Consider the following 19,776-nt stretch of genomic DNA (forward strand, 5'->3'; position numbering starts at 1 on the left):
ATTTTGTCAAGTAACAAGCTTCACAATTTAGTTAAACGTTTTACCACTGACATAGTGTCCTTATCTTCGCATCTGCTGGTGGCCATTTCCTGATCAAAAACTAAAATAGCCAGCTTTAGGCACCTGCAGTACCAGTAGCTGCAGGAGGCGCCCCAGTCATTCTTGACTTTGTGGTGGCCCTGCAAAAGCTGTTGGTTGTTGGGAAATGTAAGGAGAAAAAAAAGTTTATTCATTTTCTGATTACCCACTTTATATGGAACAAGGTTATGATATGACCTTGTTAGAATAAAGCTAATAATCTGTAACTGAACATGAGCAAGATAAGTTCTAGAGATCAGCACCCAAGATGACCAAAATCAGTGCTTACCTTAAATTTTAAGAACTAATGCTCTTAATTTTCAGGAATGGTTTTCTCTTTCAGGGAGTTTTATAAATCCTGGCAGAACACCAGTTATTCTCAAGAAGTCTAGGCAAATCCAAAAACAATAGCAGAATAAAGCCTCAAAAATCAGGAGCACTTAATAAATATTGCTCTAATTAACTTAATTTAATAGAATAATATGTTTTGCATCAACGTGGATTTTTTGGACAATAAAAAGTATGATTAACAATACACCCCTAAAAGCTGACCCAGCTGTTTTGGAGTTGGGAACTTATGTGGCAGTGATCTAACTTTTGACCAACATGTGCCCATTGTTGTAAGAAAGTCCTTCTAGATTGCACATCTTAAAAATAAGGGATTGTGTCTAGATCTAGGGATGTCTTTTCCCCCCTTTACTGAGCCCTCATTAGTCTAATCATTGCATATAATGCCCTCTTTGTCGTGTATCTGTCCAGACACATACAACAACTAACTAAAAGGATATAAGGTCTAAACAACATGTCCTACATGGACTGATTCGATGCCCTGTCACTATACTCGGCATCCTTCAGACTGCTAAGAGGTGACCTGTGTTTGGCATACAAGGCATCCTCCAACCCAAAATTGATAAATGTACTACACATCAGCAAGTCAGGTGGCATCAGAAATAATCGATCAAGGGATCTAAACCTCTTCTACAACATCAACAGAACTATTGGAGTGACAGGTATATCTCACAGAAGATACTGCTGTCCTTGAATAGACTCCCCAGCCACATAAAACAATGCTCATCCCTTTCCATATTTAAGTGCAATGTGGATCTATGGATGGAAAACAGTAAATTTACATCAGCACTGTCTTCTGTACTACTAATGGACAGAGGCAGTCCTTAAATGCTTTATCCCATGCATGGGTCCTCTCCAATTATCTATGGTATAATCCCAATTATTCTCATTAGGGGTAATATATAAATATCGACCATGGGATGGGTAAGACCAGTCTCTAATCAAATGGGATAGGTTAATTTGAACACAGAAAGGGAAACTTAAAATGCCCCACAAGGGCAACTAGCCTAATACTTGTCTATGAACCGATAAGTCTGTGAAACCCTAATGTCTGGATTTATTGACTGTCTGTCCTGAATGATTTACTAGAAAATTAAACTTTTTATGAAGCACAGAGTGACTTACCCCTGCTGTTGTGTGACAACTGCTAAACAACAGTCACTGATCTGGTGTGATAGCACTAGTGTTGCACAATGTATTACTATTTGCTGCAATAAGTGCAAAATTGGTATTGCTATGGTTTATGCATGTCTGTGTGGTATGTGTGTGTGTTGCAGTGAAAGAGTACCAAGCTAGCTGTATTTTGTTTCACTTTCTAGCAGAGACATCATCAGTGTTGCCATTATGCTTGTGTGTGTGGGGATGGGGGCATGGCTGCAGTTAGCAAGGAGATGAAGAGATGTTCGAATATAATAGTGAAGATAATGAAAGGTAGTGGGGTTGAATTTTACAGATTGATCGACTGATTAATTAATTAATCAATTTTGTTTGATAACTGGGTAAGTGGACTGGCTGATAGATCCTTATTAGCCATGACCCCATGCATCATGTTACAAGACTAAAAAATATTCAGACTAAAGAACACATGTAGTTTTATATAGTACAGTAACAAAGTAGAGACAATACATTGTATATTGTTTACAATTATAAAAGCAAATGTATTGCAGTGTTACAGGAGAGTGTGGGCATGTTCACTGGCAAGCCTGGATACACCCACCTTGTGCAGCACCGTGTGGATGCAGGACCCCAAAGACTTATCAAGCAAGCCCCATACAAGATGTCTGAGCAAGTCAGACAGACTCTGAGAGAGGAGATGCAGGAAATGTTGGAAGTGGGAGTAATCCAGGAGTCCAACAGTCTCTGCGCCTCCCCAGTGGTGCTAGTACCAAAGAAGGATGGCAGCACCAGGTTCTGTGTGGACTACAGAAAATTAAACAATCACACAAAGTCACATGCTTACCCCATGCCTAGGACACATGAAGCCTTAGAGCAGCTGAGTGTGGTTAAGTATCTGATGGGTCTATGTTCAGTTATCAAATGGAAAAAATCACCAAACAGCATTACATCAAAAATGCCATTCAGTGAAACTCCTCATGTGGGGGGCTGTGCCCTCCACACTCCCCGCTAATTATATATACCAACTCTGACATCGCACTAAAGTGGGGAAAGGGCAAATTTCCTTATTCCTACCATAATGTGATCTTACTTGAATGGCTCAATGAACAGCATATTCAGTGAAACATGCTGTTTGATGCTTATTCTGTTCGATGGCTGAACATAGACTAGGATCTGATCAATACTGATCTGACCAAGGGCTAGTGGCAGGTGCCCTTGAAACCCACCACTAGAGAGAGGTCAACCTTTGTGACTCCTTTGAGTTTATACTAGATCACAAAGATGCCCTTTGGGATGAAAAATGCCGCAGCAACCTTCCATATGCTGGTAGATTGTGTCCTAGCAGGAGCAAGAGATTATGTCCTTGCTTACCTGGATGATATTGCTGTCTACAGCCATTCCTATTAAATTTCAGGGAGATTCCGGGCAGACTGCAAAGAGCAGGGTTGACCATTAAGCCCAGTAAGTGTCAAGTGGGTACAGCAGAGTTCTCCTATCTGGGACATAGAGTGGGGGTGGTAAGATCAGGACAGAACCTGCCAAAGTGGAAGCTATTCAAGCATGGCCTGCCTCTGTTAATAGAAATCAGTTAAGGGCATTCTTAGGGACAATGGGGTACTATAGAACATTTGTTCCCAATTATTGTACAATAGCTGCTCCCCTCACAGGCCTGATGAGGAAAAAACAGGCCAGATAAGGTTGTGAGAACCCCAGCCTGCAAGCAGGCATTTCAAAAGTTAAAGAGGCTTTGGAAGGGCCCCCTGTGCTAGCCAGATTACAGCAAAGCATTTGTTGTGCAGATGGATGCTTAAAACCATGGGGTGGGGGTTGTACTGAGCAAGGTTTCCTCACAGGGAGGGGAGTACCCTGTTTTATATCTCAGCCATAGACTTCAACCCAGGGAGGAATGTTATACAGCTGTTGAAAAATAATGCCTAGCTATAGTATGGGCACTGCAAAAACTTCAGCCCCATCTGTATGGAAGGAAATTCACTGTGGTTACAGACCACAATCCTTTAACATGGCTACATTGAGCCAGCCATCAAAATGCCAAGTTCTTAAGATGAAGCCTAGGGTTGCAGGCAGCACCATAGTGGGGTCAGCCATGCCAATGCAGATGGACTGTCAAGACAGGGTATGGGTAATGTGGAAATATCTACTTTAATAACATATATTTTGCTGGTTAATATTTTTATATATGTTTTTTATGTGAGATTTCTATGTACTTTTATCTATGGAGAGAGTGGAGTCTCTTTAAATGTTATTTTGTTTAATTTGTTTAATTTATTTAATTGATTAATTATTTGATATTTCTCTCATTATTGTGTATATAAGGGAATGGATTTTCACCATGATTTATGTGCTCATTGAAGGCTGTGGTAGCCGAGGCGCTAAGGCACGATTTATGGAATAAATATTTTTCTACGTGGAATCTTCGTTGTTTTTTTCTTATCGGTCTCTTTTTAGACCTCTTTTGCTGGTTGTTTTCTATTTTCGTTATGGATTCCATGTTGGAACTTCCCAGAGTGTTTCGTGATGACTCCAACTCTGCTCAGACTGGCGTTGTTACCCCTCTGGTTCCTGGTGTTTTGGGAATGCAAGATGCATCGGGTAATTCTATGCAAAGAACTTTGGATAATTTTTTACTACCAAGGGCATCTATTTTGGCTTCTGCTCGTAATATTGTTGTTAATGGCTTGAGTAAGTCTGCTGTTGCTGCCCCACCAGTCTCTACTTCTGCTACTGCTGTTGTTACTACAGTTTTACCTGCTGCTTCAGTGACAGCTGGTAATGATAACAATCTTAGACCGGCTTATAGTGCTTTACAATTTATGGAGGAGAGACAACGAAAGTTCCTTAACCTGTTTAGGGGTTTGGGAGGCTCCGCCCCAGGTATGTTTCCTAAAGAAATTCAAGATACTGTGAATGCCTTTGAAAAATTGATTTTTCGTGAAACCCGCTGCCACTTTAATTTGCTGGGTTTAAATAGATATACTGAACTTAATATGCCCCCTAGGGGGCTTAGAGCATTTAAAAATCCAGCAACACCTTTTGACTCTACGGATCCTACTGATAATTTATTTAAAGACAGATGGATTGCTGCCGCCCATTCCTGTGCTATGGAATGGGTGAATATATTAGTAGAGAGAGAGAGCGTGTCCTCCAAAATAAGTTGCAATGAGAGTTACAGAACATGCACTTAGATTTGCTTGCTGAGATAGGTGAACAAAAGGTCAGTGACATCTTTAAAAATCTGAAAGATAAATTAAATAAATTTGAAAATGAACAGATAGATTTTAAATCTACCAAAATTAAAAGAGATATTCGTGATTATAACAATGGGTGGGCCTTTTTGTGGCAAACTCAATCTAATTTAAGCTTTAAATCAATGAGAAAGAATCAAAATAAGAAACAGTTGTCTGTCTCTTTTGCTTCTTCGGAAGGAGCAGGTCTAACTACAGATTCTGAAGGGGAGTTTTCTGTATTCCCGCCATTGCCAGACGCACAGAATCCACAGGCTCATAAACAGCGTTTTCAAGCCTGTGCAGATAGTAACCAAAGAGGCAACAAGAAAAAAGGAATTAGTGGTTGCTCTCCACCAAGTGAAGGACAATTTAAACAGACTTCTAAACATAGCAAATGGAACTAAAGTATGTTTAACTTCTCCTACAATTTATGCTTCTAATGTTGTTAATTTGTCAGGTCTTTCATTATCAGAGGAAGAAATATCTGTTTTGCAGTTAGGTTTGAAATTTGTACCAACAGTTATTCCAAGAAACTATGTTATTAAACAAGAAATTTTCAGATTGATCAGGAAGTTACATTTAAAATATTATTTTTCTCAGAATAATATATCTATACATGACTATAATGAAAAATGCAGTTTGGAAAGTGATTTGAGTACTGACAGTTTTTTCTCTTGTATTTCTGATGATTATGACTCTACAGTAGCTAATGCTTACACTCTTTTAAATACAGATGGTATTAAATATCAAAGTAAATTTATTCCTCCATATATTAATAGTACTATCACACAATTTTCTCAAATGTTATATTTTTCTTTACAACAACTAGTGAATGTTTTTGATAAGAATTCTTGCTCTTTTAATATGACAAAGTGTGAATGGTTTGCTCTGAAGAAGTTGATGAATAGGAATGATCTTATTATTAAACCTTCTGACAAGGGCAATAAAATTGTTATACTTCATCATACTCAATATTATGATATGTGTATGAAACATCTTTGTGATACATCTACTTATCAAATATGTGAATATGGGGAATATATGAATTCGATAAAACGATTTACTATTCTTATTGAAAAAGGTGTACGCTTAGGTTACTTTTGTAAAAAAGGTTTAAACACTATGTTTAACATAGACAACTGTCAATTAGCTACTTTTTACTGTCTTCCAAAACTGCATAAGAATCCTTATAACCCTCCTGGTCGTCCCATTGCGGCAGCTACTAATTATTTTTTACAAAATGCAGGGGAAGTCATACATAAACATTTATTGCCTTATGTAGAAAAATTGGACTCATATATTAAGAATTCTTTTGATTTTATTCATAAAATTTCACATGTACATTGGACTCAAGATATGTTCTGGGTATGTTTAGATATGGTGAGTTTATACACCAATATTAATCATAGGGATGGTATGCGAGCTTTACATTATTTATTGGGTGATAGCCCGGTTTCCCATTACATTTTGGATTTGACTGATTTTTGTTTGTCGAATAATTTTTTTAGCTTTAATGAAAATATATATCATCAATTAAAAGGTACTGCCATGGGGGCACCTTTTGCCCCCATGTATGCCAATATTTTCATGGCTAAATTTGAGTTAGATTATGTTTATACTAATCATTTTGTAAAGAATCGTGTTGTTATATTTTCGATACATCGATGATTTAATTTTTTTGTGTCAGGGAGGTCATGATTCTGTAACTCATTTTGTATCTGAACTTTATAATAATAATTATAATATTAAACTTGATGGTTTACAAGTAGGTGCAAAGGTTAACTTTTTAGACATTACTTTAGTGGGTAGAGAAGGTGAATCTATACTTACCACTGTTCATCAAAAATTTGCTGATGGAAACCAATATTTGTTTGGTACCAGCTGCCATCCTCTTCATACAATTGAATCTTTACCTTACGGAGAAATAGTAAGGTTGTCTAGATTATGTAATGATTATCAGGATTTAGAAAGACAAATTAATAAACTTGTTGATATGTTTTTGCATAGAGGTTATACGATCCAATGCATTATGGAATCTATTAATAAGTTTATAATGGTTACTGAAGGACATACCATTCCAACTTATACATCTAAACAGTATAATAAAGTACAGCAAGATGATATTTATTTTGTTACTACATATAATTTTATGAGTAAGAAAATTTGGGATATAGTGAAATATTATTGGAAGTTCTTAAGGAAAGATATAATTTTGAGTAAATTACTTCCTGTAAATCCTAAAATTGCCTATAAAAGAGGACAAAGTTTGGGTGATATGTTGATTAGAGCATATTATATATGCCCTATTGACAAGTTAACATTTTCACTAAAAACATTTGGTACTATACCTTGCTATGGTTGCAATATATGCTCTTTTATAAAGCTTGCATTTAATAAAATAAATAATAAAATATTTACACCAAATCATTGTTTTTCTTGTTATACTGAGGGGGTCATTTACTGTCTCAAATGCCCTTGTAATGTTTTTTATATTGGAGAAACCAAAAGAAAATTTAGGGTTAGATTACAGGAGCATGTTCGTGACATCAGGAGGGGGGCAACAGAAAATTTGGTTGCATTACATTTCTTAGAAACTCATAATAGTAATACGGATTTACTACAAGCTACTATTTTAGAGAAGATTTTTGTTAAAAAGGGTGATTATAAGTTATTAAAAAATATGTTACTGTATAAAGAATCTATTTTTATATTAAAATATAATACATTATCACCTAATGGTTTAAATATAGAAATTAATTGGAAATATCTACTTTAATAACAGATATTTTGCTGCTTGATATTTTTATATATGTTTTTTATATGAGATTTCTATGTACTTTTGTCTATGGAGAGAGTGGAGTCTCTTTAAATGTTATTTTGTTTAATTTGTTTAATTTATTTAATTGATTAATTAATTGATATTTCTCTCATTATTGTGTATATAAGGGAATGGATTTTCACCATGATTTATGTGCTCATTGAAGGCTGTGGTAGCCGAAGCGCTAAGACACAATTTATGGAATAACTATTTTTCTACGTGGAATCTTCGTTGTTTTTTCTTATGGGTTAATGTGTTCCTTGAAAGACTCATTTTTCTCAACCAATGTTCCTCCAGGGTCACTTGAAAAAATAGATTAAGTCTTCAAAGGGAAAGATATTTGATGATGTGAGGTAGTGTCAGCTGTGACAGGGGGAATAGGACAGTGCATGTGTAACATATGCCAGAATAGCTAGCTAGAATTTTGCAAACAACTATGTTATTTGAATGTCAACTGATTTATACAAATGCTTGTGTTAAAAATGAATCAACAGTTGGTCTTGCTGGACAGGAAAGAAAAATATATGTATGCCAGACTGTATTGTTGTAACTGATGAAATGTATATATTTTAACAGAGGATGCTGAAAGGGAAGGGGTTAAACTCAGCCCAGCTAAACTTAAGAAAAATAGCCTTAAAATTAAATGAGTTGGTTTAGGCATTGAGGGTTTTATCTCACAGGTCTGAATGCAGCCAGAGATGTGATATCTGTGAAAAGACTGGGCTGGGACCCTGCTCTGTTGTCCTTAGTGGTGATCTAATTGCTACCCTGGGGTGCCAGAGAATGGCTTGTTAGTTTCTACAGGAAGGGTGGAAGTGTTGAATTGTTTTACAGTTTTCAGATGCTGTAATAAACCTTAGCTAAAGTTCTGTGTGAGTATTGTGACACATCAGTGCCAGATCATGGCTCAGTTTCTAGTGAGAGGGTAATGTGGGAACTACAGTCAGGAGACCAGATGTGATTTAATTTGGTAGCCAGCACTGAAACTATATTTGAATACTAGTGAGAAATGTGATGAGTGCACTCTGTTCTTGGACCTGACAAGACATTCATCCACTTTTATTTTGCCTTGCTTTAGTAAGTAATTAGGGAACAGTAATTCTTCAGTCAGTTAAATAAAATATAATGAGGTTAGCTAAATGTTATTTTCTGTATCTGTCTTGGTCTTTCCATCTGCAAGTTAATTACTTCATTGCTCTCTTGCTAAGGTTTCTTAAATATATAAATCCTAATCCATTCTGAAGTGTGCTACATTACCCCCAAACCTTTCTGAATGTACTGTTATAAAATAACTGCCTGTTGCTGCCTTAATGCTTACCCTAGAATCTCTGCTTTTCTCTTTTCCTAGTTGAACTTCACATTTACCTACACTAACATACTGCAGTTCCTGGATAACGGTGTCTACAGGATTGCAATTGGCCACCACAACAAAAACTCTTTCTCTCAGCAATTAATCAGAGTAGGTTACACATATAAAAAGCATTTGTTAAACTTTCTCTTACAGTGCTGTACAATTAAGCAAGTCACCATTTTGGTCAGCCATAGGGCTCTTTTCTACTTGAGTGTTTGCCTCCTTTCCCTGCAACTAAAGTACACTGACTCATACATTTGTGATTCTGATTCTAATTTTTACAGGTATACCTTGTACCTTTCTGGCTTTCTACCACTCAGACATAGATTCTTGTTGAAAGGTTTACTTACTTGTCTGACATTTGAACAAGCAACCCTTGTACAAATCCTCAAAATTGTATACTGCTGGTCTGTCTTTCCTGCTAAACATAAGTAATATTAAAGTGCTGAGTGCAAGTAACATTAAAGTGCTGAGTGCAGATTTTAGGCCCTTACATTCAACTTACTTCTGATGTGGTGTCTTGAGTCAATCAATGTATCCCTCTAACCACTCCTACTGCCTTCTCTTTCCCCCCACCCCCCTCTTTCCTCTTCATACAGGTTAAACTGCTACAATATAGTACAGGCATTGGTTCATCCCTGATTTGCTTGCCCTTGCTTCACTTGGGCTCGCTTTGCACCCCACCCTGCCCCCAAATCCCTCCCACCCCTGGTGCTGCTACATTTATTAGTACTAGACCGTACCCCACTTTTTTAAACCAATCGGTAACAACTTGTCACTCAACAGCACCACCCTCAACCTGATACCATCAGTCCTCCAACTCTGTTATTCCTTTTGCTTAAGTTTCAAGTCTTATTCAGTAGGTATGCTATCACCCAAAACAGTCGTATTAACTCTACTTCTACCCCTTTTACTCATCTCATATCCACTAACCGCCTATGAATGTCGGGATCACCCAGGTTTCCACTACCCTAAATTCCAAACATCCATTCCATCTACAACAGATAATAATGCACCCTTACTCACTTCCCCTCATGCTTACCTCCTTAACCCCTAAATACTACCATCTTACTGGACCTAGTTACATTAGTCATAAAACTAGACACTATTACAAAACTTTATTCAAAATCTTAAAACTCATACTCAGGATACACTACAACCTCACAAAGGATGGCGACATCCACTAAACCCTGGTCCATCTCCACCTGTTGACCCTGATTACCCTACTATATCCCCTATCCCCATAGCTCCAACAAATAGACCTCCTAACTCACTGCTGGCTTGCCATCTAAACATTAGGAGCATAAATAACAAAACTCAGCACCTGCATGCCTTCTTAGCTGTTCATTCCCCAGATATATTATGCCTAACAAAAATGTGGCTAAAGCCTGCCACCAAGGACCATGAGATTCTGCCACCAGGGTACAGTATGTTTTGACTAGACCGTACCATCAGAAAGGGTGGTGGGATAGCCATAATTTACATGTCTACCCTATCTGTCAGCATAGGCACCCAACAAGCCCCAGTTCAATAATGCTGAAATTCTTATCTCAAATCTACAAATTAATAAAAACAGAAATTTAAACATTGTCTGTGTCTACATTCACCCAGGGAGGAACACAGAAACCTTAGAAGACTTCTTATATTGGTTATCCAATAACTACCCCCAAGAAACAATTGTTCTTGGGGATTTCAACATTGACTGGAACACTTGCTCTTGTGAAACCCCCACAACCCACATAAACCTCTATGGATTTAGTCAAGTCATAACCTCCCCCACCAGGACAGGAAAACCCAATAACAAGGAAAGTACCCTAGACTGGATACTCATCAATGCCCATCTTCAGTCCTATAAATCAGGCACTTTGCCTAATGACCTAAGTGACCACTGTCTCATCTATGTAATCAAGCTCAAAGTAGACTGCTCCTACCAACCCACCTATAGAACATTAAGAAACAACAAGAATTTTATTCTCACCAAGTTTCAAAATGAACTTAAAGGCATGCAAGTGGTTAGTACTAAAAAGTCTCTCCCTAGATGAAGCAGTAGCATACATTAACACCAAATTCCTTGCTATTCTTAACTCCCATGCTCCCAGCCACTCTATTAGTACCAAAATTAATATTGCACCATGGTTTTCTAAAGATACCAAAACCAAAATTTCACTCAGAAAAAAAGCATGGGCCACCTACCGAAAAACATAAGCCCCACTTGATCAACTAAGATTCAGACAGCTAAGGAATGACACCAAAATATCCATAACCTTAGACAAAAATAACCACTACTACCATCTACTGCAAAGACACCAAAAACAAACCTCAAAAGTTCTGGGCAGGAATAAACAAACTACTCCACCCAGGCTAAACCACCACTCAATCCCCCTCAGCTTCCCAACAAAAATCCCCAGTAGGCATTGCTAATAACTTCAACAGCTTCTTCACAGAGACTATCCAGTATCTAGCCAGCCAACTCTCTCCCAATGGCTCTAATTCTAATGCAGCCACACCCAGTACCCAAACATATTTTACCTTCCAACCTGTTCCTTACTCAACTTATTCATGCCCCACTTAAGAAACTAAGACCCACCACCCTGGCTGCTGACCTCCTCCCAGCAGACTATCTGCAAAAGGCTGCTGACACCACAGCATACCCCATCTCAATCTTGATCAACAGAGCTATAGCTAAAGCTACTGTACCCACTATATGGAAAATCTCCCATGTCATACCTCTCCATAAAGGAGGCAGTTCCACTGAACTGTCAAACTTTAGACCCATAGCTATTCTGTCACCTCCAGCTAAAATTATAGAGAAATGTGGTTGGGAGGGTGGCCTAATGGTTAAGGTGTTTGCCTTACAAACACAAAGTGCAGGGTTTGAGTCTCACAAGGGATAATTGGCTAGGCTTACAATGGCTCTCAAGGGCAGTTAGCTTAGTACTAACCTAAACCTAAACCATATATAGCTCATGCACTACCTCACATGGAGCAAGTTGTTGTCCAACTTTCAGCATGGCATTAAGCCACACCACAGTACTACTTCTCCCGTCCTCTCTTTCTCTAACGTCATTAACCACAACCACAATAATAACAAATTATCCTCAGCACTCTTTCTAGATCTATCCAAGGCTTTTGACATGGTTGACCACAAAATGCTTATAAATACCTTGAAGGCCTTCTCCTTAAACAACCATGCACTCCAAGGGTTTCAATCCTACCTGCAGGGCAGGCAACAGGCAGTCATATGGCAGGACAAGCTTTCATCTCACCTAGCCATCACATTAGGAATCCACCAGGGCTCAATACTAGGACCCCTTCTTTTCTCCTTCTTTATCAACGACCTTCATTCAGTCATCTCAGATGCTACCTGCATTCAATAAGCGGATGACTCCACCTTGATTTGTTCTGACACCTCACCAGCTACTTTATTCACATTAACCCAAAATACCTTCAATACAGTGGAAAAATGGCTCTCCAATCAACATCTAATCCTAAACCCCAACAAAACGAAGCTGCTCCTCTTCTCCCCCACATGCAGGACCCCCCTGCCATCCTTCAACATAACTGCTAACAATGGCACTATCATCTCCTCAGAAGTCCAAACTAAACTACTGGGTGTCATAGCTGATAAAACTTGAAGTTTGATGTGCATATCAATCAAAGTATCAAAACCATTAATAAAAAAATTGGCTTTCTTTACAGAATCAAACTTTTCCTTACCCCACTTGCTAAAACTGCAATTGCCCGTTCCCATCTACTATCAACTCTTCTCTACGCCTCACCTCTATTCTCCAACTTAAACAAAACAGATCTTAATAAACTATCATCCTGCTATAACCACATTGCCAGATTTGCTACTGGCACACTACTATCACAACCTAAATCACCTAGGATGGCTTGAACTGCCAAGCCTACTGCAGTTCAACCAGCTAATAGTGGCATATAAAGTCCTTTACCAACCAGAAAATGCACCTGCACTAAAAAATATTATCAGCCCCTACACCAGCACCAGGCCACTGCGATCATCCACTAGACTCCTAGTTCAAACATACAAATCCAACTAATCAGCTGGGGACTCTCTGTTTGCCAACTCTGTTGGAAATATATGGAACAGACTCCCAGATGACTTGACCCTAGAACCCTCACTAACTTGATTCAAAAACAAACTCAAGAAATACTTCAAAACACATTGGTTATGTCCTTGCACTAACCCAGACTAGTGACCTCTCTATTTCTTAGGTGCCTTACCTTCAACTAGCTCTAACTTTTTTCTACCACTCCATGTCAGGAAGGGTCAATTGTATAACTGCTGTTCAATGTGTCTCAAACCTGAATGTAATGTTATGTATATATAACTTTGAAAATAATGTTATGTTTTGTAAAGTGTTTTATAATAAGTTAGTACTATATGTGCAAAATGCTGGTATTGCTTTTGACTGTAATCTGCTTGAAACTAGCATTTACTAATGTTCAATGTGTATTATTATCTTGGAGCTTTTCTCCCTGGGCCTCTGCTGAAAATGGACATATATCCAGTCAGACTATCCCGGTCAACAAATGTAAAATAAAATAAATAAATAAATCTGTGGGGCTTTTTTCCTACGATTTAAACTTTGGTGCTTATTGTAAGTAGATATTCAGTACTTTCATGTTTTCTTTTTTATTATTTATTATTAAATATATCTATACCTTTCATCGTGGCTGGTCTTTTAGAAAATATTTAAACTTTGAGAGTTATTGCATTTATTTAGTGACACTGTGGCTCCATGTTCCTGAAAGTCTTGCTGCTTGGTTAAACACTACCATTTGTATAAGTATTAATTTTAATAAGTGTAATTGGTTTCCCTCAGCCTTAAAGTAGTGGGCTTCAGGAGTTCTGGTGGCAGCAAATCTACCATGTATTCTGGGTGGAGGTGGCAGAACGGGTAAGCTGGGCCAGCCTTACCAAGTTGTGTGTGTGTGTGTGTGTGTGTGTGTGTGTGTGTGTGTGTGTGTGTGTGTGTGTCTGTGAGAGATCAAATCTCAAAGTGAGTGCATGTGATAGCTACTTTGAACAGGGACACTGAGAGCACTGCTTTCAAGGAGTGGGTGGTGAAAGACTTGGTTTGGAACACCCAGCTAAGGACTCAGCTCTAAAGTGGTCAGTGGGGAGTCTTATTTGGGGCCTGAAGAGGAAGCCCAGCCCCCAGACTGGAATGTGCATTCCCTATGTGCTCTTAAAGGAAATTGTACTTGGTGCAGTGCTCTGCATCTGAGAATACGTGTGTGTCTATTTTTCTCACAGTGAACGTCCCCCAATGGTGTAGGTGGTGAGGATTGAGGCTTGTTGATCACTGTCCCAGAGTAAACACGTTACAACTTCCACAAGAGGTAATAATAATTTTTATCTTTATTTTGCGGGTTAATCACGTATCTTGATTAATGTTGCCTCTTCAAGTTGTCTCTTCTGGGTTGACTCTGTTTGATGTCCACAGAACACATCCATTACACGAGTACTGTAAGTAAAGGTTGGTAATTTTGCATCACTGTTACTTTTGGTATGTGCTTAGCTTCTTAAGTTTTCCCTTAGGTAATAATCATGTGCACTATTCTCTGTCTCTTAGCCAGGGCCATAGCATATTGTGCACACCAACATCTGCCACGATCATCTACAGGCTTGTTCTTCCTCAGATTCCACATCTGTGACTGCTGGCCCTGCCTGTGGTTCTGGGACCTGTGGTCCTTGGCCTTGTTGTCTTTGTTGCAGCTGTTTCTTAACAGTTATAATGTACAATATGACACAGACTGTGAGTATTTTGGCCAAGGCTGCTGGGTCATACTGCATGGCCCTTCTAGATGTATCTAAACATCAGAAACAAGATTTGAGCAAACCAAATACATGCTCTGTAATATTTATTGTTTGAACGTGTGAATTGTTGTGACCTTACTCAGTGGGGGTTGTGTGGTTTTCTCATGGATGTCATAAGTCAAGGTTCCAGTGCATAACCTACATCCCCTTGTGGAAAGTCACCTCTAGAAAACCTTAAATACAGGTCATAGGTGTGCCATATGCATGTCAAACTGCTAGGGTTACCTGCACACACGTTGTAGATGATCCTGTGGGCATTACCACCATCTGAAAATTGATAGAGTGATATCCTTTTCTGTAGATATATTTCCTTCCCCATTCAATGGGTGGGAATTTTACTTAAATGTGTGTGTAGTTTATGGCCCCCTAGAGAAATCAGAGGCTTCCTCGTGGAAATGTTCTATGGCATAAAATGTTGCATGGTGGCAGCTCTCTCCTCCGGACTATGTGGAAACATGACCTTACATTTTGCAGCATTGCAAAGAGAAATTTGTGTAGTATTCTTGAGCTCAGGTCTGTGACACTCCTAATATATCCCTATGGGTCTCTGAAAAGTGCCTTTAGGTAGAGTACGTAATGCTACACATACCTTGGTTTCCATTGGGCTGGGTTCTTCATGATTTCCCCAGGGCCTCGGGTGAGGGTGATGGAGATTTCAGTGTAATGAAGTCAATGACAGGTCAGATGTGATCTGAACATTCTTCTCTTTCTAGACCAAGCTCTGGCAGCAGCAGCATCTCCTTGTAGTAAAGCCTGTTGCACATACTGGTTAATAATAGCTGCAGCAACCCCTAACAGTTTTTTTCTGTGTGTGTGTCCATGGCTGTATTCCAACGACCTTTGCAACTGATGGCTAAAGGGAACACTGCATGTACGTGTGGGTTTTATATGTTCCTGGATCACCTGCCATATTAATTTGCTTAATTATCATGTATTTCACCTACTTATGCCTTCATTAGCATATTCTGCTGCTTACTCTTGTTTTGCAGTCTGGCACAGTCTGCAGACCTGTTTAATGAATGCAAATTAGTGAGCTCATGTTGCTTGTCTTGCACATGTTGTTAGCATGAAGTGTTGGCATTCATGAATCCTGGCCAGTATGTTGTACTAAAAGTTTTGATATTTTGCAGTGAATTTTATTATTCAAAAAGGAACAAATGGGAAAACATTTGATATACAGGCTGTTATATTTCCATTTGAACAAAAGCAATGAAAGTTGTATTTGTTGTTAGTGGGAACAATTTCAAGCCAGTTTCCCCTTTAACTCATTAACCCCGAGTAGCTTGTCATGGCACCTATGTGCTTAACACCGAGCGAGCCATGAGAAGATACGAATTTCAAGCTGTTACCCCCGAGTGCCTTCCTGAAGCGAGAGAAACTGTAGTGCACATTTGTAGTTGAACCTAATGTAAACTGTAGTGCACATTTGTAGTTGAACCTAATGTAAAACACACTGAAATCATAACTGAACATGTAAATTACATTATATAGTTACGATTCAGTGTTTTTTTACATTCAGTTCACATTAAAGTTTTACTTCCAATTCCTTTAAAAGGTTTTTAATAAAGTAAGTGGTGGCAGCCAATCGGATTTGTGCAATCCGAGCCACCACTTGCATACCAACTCCACCTCCGACCTAATTTTCTTTTGTTGTATCCAAATAAATAGAGGGTCCAGCAACGGTATTTCTTTTCTTTTGGATAATATTTGGAGACTTTACCTGCTACTGGATCCCTCTATTTTATTTGTGCCCTCACGGATCACCAGACATAGCCATTGACGCTCACCGGCATTTGCTGCAAGGAGTTCCTGGTTTGACTGCCCGAAAGAACTGCTTTTTTTCCCCTTCAGGTGAGCTGTGCCATATGGCATTGTCATGCCACACATGTAGAAGACAAAGTGCATGTTCACTCATAATGATATCCTTTAGTAAGTGCTCTTTGTCATGTGTTCGTTCCTTAGTTACATTAATTCAAAAGATGTGATACTGAACCAGAGAGAGTGAGAGGTTATTCAAGCAATAAGTTATGACCTGGGCTTATGTTATCTTTGGTTAATCATCTGAGCCTTTAATGTGACATAGACACTTGTGATTCCACGTATACCTTACTATCGTGCTGTTTTAGAATGTCACTGTTCTAAGACTGCTTTCTCGTGTTAACAATATATTGTTTATGTGAACATATTGCTGTCTCGTGACTTCTTAGCATATGCCCATGCTGTATCTTTTATGTTACTTTTTTATTGTTTAGTGTGTGGAATATGTTTTACTGAAAAGAGTTTCTTTAAAGTGCATCTTGGAATTGTCTACTGACAAATTTAGTTAAGAAGGAATTTTAGCTAACGCTTAGATACAGACATTGACAGTATATAGATAGTACTTCAATAGTTCATTTCAGTTGATTTTTATAACTCTAAATTTATATACAAACTGTAAGTTGAGAGGGATTTTGGACAATGCTTCAATACAAACACTTGAGTATACATAGTACTTGACTAGTGAAATTCATTTTTTGTTACTCTGTTTCATCATAAGTAATATTTTGCAAATATTACTGTACAGAATGCTTAGATACAAACACTGACATTGAATGTTTAACTGGAGCTGTCTTTGTCTAACAGTAATTTTCTTGGGTAGCTTGTACAGCTTGATAGGTCTTATCTTGGCTTTGCTTTTTTTTCCTGCATGGTGTGACTGTGTATAGTTCTTCAGTTGCATTATAATTTAAACTTGTGCTGTTTTTATTTCATTTGAGCATCCCTGTTGTGTTGTATGCGTTTGCTAACAGATGGCACATACTTGCTTAACTGGAGCACATTTATTAAACCCCTTTTTTCTGCTAGGCCTCTTTGATTTTATTATGATTACACTTTCATGTCCTCCCCGCGGTCGAGCGATGAGACATGCACGTAGGTGCGTGCATGAATGGGTGTGCCTCGGTACCTCTGTACCGTAAAAATCCACTGCCAATCATTAGCAGAACAGAGTTCTGTTGTGGTGACCCTTCACCGAGAAAAGACAGAAGATATTAGTTTTATACTTTTATGAGACATGCCCTCCTTCCTTATTATATTACTAGTGCTTCACTTTTTCTGTGATTACTGGACTGTTACCAGCTTGTATGTACAAATTGTGTATGCCAGCAAAACAGACATCCTGTGCCTTATCTCTACCCCCCCCCCCCCCACACACACACACACACACACTGCTTCTTTGAATTCCAAGTTACAGGTGCCCTTGTAGTATGTCATATGCAGTGAATTTTATCTGCAGAAAGTTGCATGCACAAAATATAAGCTTTTCCTATAACTGCTGACTCCTTGATCAAGTTTCTTGAAAAACAAGCTGCACATTTCTGTTTCAGTACAATAGTGTTGGCCTTGCTTGACTCTGGATATGTTCAGACTGACTGGCTCTTGCTAGTGTAATTGATGTAGCCTGCTCAAGAACAGGTAAATTGCTCTTATGAAGATAATTTTACAAGAAGTACAGCTGATTCACTGAATCTATGGAGAGCATGTTGACAACTGTTAAGTAATAACATGAACAGTAATCACAGGTGAAAACTAGGTTGATTGGAATGATTTTGATTAATTGTATGATTTTTAATAACTATGCATTATAACCTTCTATGTATTTTTGGATAAACACACACACACACACACACACACACACACACACACACACACACACACACACACACACACACACACACACACACACACACACACACACACACACACACACACACACACATACTTCAACTTCATACTTTATTAAGAAACTATTCGACAAAATAGTCAGAACAAAAGTTAAAACAATAAAGCAATAACATCTAAAAACAGTAAAAAATACTAGCAATGGTAAAAAATATATATATATTATGTAGAATGTATATACCAAGTCAAGTAAGCCATACCCAGCCAGCGTGGTAGTAATTGTATATCCTATTGCTTTATTCTCTTTCTGTTTTGAATATATAAAATGTTTTACTTGTTATTTCTCATCTGCTCATTTTTATAGCCATTAGTTTTTTTTCTGCTATCTTATGTTTAAATACCCCCAGCACCCCTAATAACATATTAACTGCTTTACAGTCTGTAGTTATGCATAAGGTCTTGCCCATTTTCAGACGAACACGGAATCAGTGTAGTGCCATTAACTCATCCTTTTACAAACCAAGTAAACTAAACATGGCTTTTATAGTAGTAGCTGTTTTATCACATGACGATACTCTATATTACTTGTGGGCCCTTGATGGAGCTCCAGATTTTGAGAAAGAGTGATCCCTCCACCCAAAAAAAACAGTTTACCAAAAGGCTGCTTAAATGATCAGAATTTTGACAGGTATCTGTAAACACAGGGGTAAGTTACATTGTATTGTTATTCTCCTACATAAAAACTGTAGTCATCCAAGTGTAAGCCACCATGCAGTCTCTGGCCAATCAGTGCTGTATCTTGTGAAAAATAGTATGTGCCCATGGTTGCTTTTATGACACAGCATACACACATAGGTTCATAAGAGGTTTCTAGGCTAATGGCCCTAGGACCTTTACAAGCCTAGCCATGTAAAAAAACTGATTACCCCCATTGTTAGCTGTTCATTGTTAGAGCAATTCTAAATGTGTCCCTGTTGATAAGGTCTATGATGATTCTTTTCTTGGCCTTGCAGATAAAGCTGGTTAGGCTTATAGGTCAATAGATTTCTGGGGCGGTTGATGGACCCCCTTTGTACAAGGGGGTTTACTGTTGCTGTTCTCCACTCTGCAGGAACAAAGCCAGTGCTCAAGCTATGGTTAAAGAGAGTGCCAAGTGGTTCCACTAGGTCTTGTTTTATATTGTTTAATAAGCAACTTGGGATGTTATCTGGTCCCATAGGAAGCCATGTTTTGGCCTTGGACAGTGCTTGTATGACCTGTTCTTTGGAGATACTCGGTAGTGGACTGGTGTCAAGAATGCTTTGGGATATAGCTG

This window comes from Protopterus annectens, chromosome 2.part0 (genome assembly GCF_019279795.1).
Source record: "Protopterus annectens isolate FY-2018-M chromosome 2.part0, PAN1.0, whole genome shotgun sequence".
NCBI lineage: Eukaryota > Metazoa > Chordata > Ceratodontiformes > Protopteridae > Protopterus > Protopterus annectens.